A 460-nucleotide genomic window follows, 5' to 3' on the forward strand; every position below is an offset into this window, starting at 1 on the left:
TGTGGGAAAAAAAAGGGAAAATAAGCGGGGGGGAAAGGAGGGAAAGAAGGAAAAAAGAGGGGGGAAAGCGGTGGAAAAACGGAAAAATCTGTTAAAAAGGAGAATGCAGTGAAAAAAGGAAAATAAGCATAAAAAAGGGAAAACGATAAAAAAGGGGGGAAGCGGTAAGAAAAGGGGTGAAAAAAGATAAGAAAAGAAAATCGGGTGTGGAAAAGGAAAGAAAAGCAGAAAGAAAGATAAAGGAAAGAAAGTGGAGAAAAGGAAAAGGAAAAAAATAGGGGGGGAAAGGGCGAAAAGAATAAAGGGAAAGCCAAGGAAAAAAGCACAAAATGAAAGAAAAAGAAAAGAAAGCCAATAAAGGGAGGAGGAAAGAAAAGAAACGAACAAAAAACGGACGAAAAGAAAAGAAAAACAAACAAAACCAGCAGAGCCAAGGGGAAAAAAATCAAAGGAAAACAAA

The sequence above is a fragment of the Corvus brachyrhynchos genome, unplaced genomic scaffold (genome assembly GCF_000691975.1).
Source record: "Corvus brachyrhynchos isolate BGI_N302 unplaced genomic scaffold, ASM69197v1 scaffold787, whole genome shotgun sequence".
Taxonomy (NCBI): Eukaryota; Metazoa; Chordata; class Aves; order Passeriformes; family Corvidae; genus Corvus; species Corvus brachyrhynchos.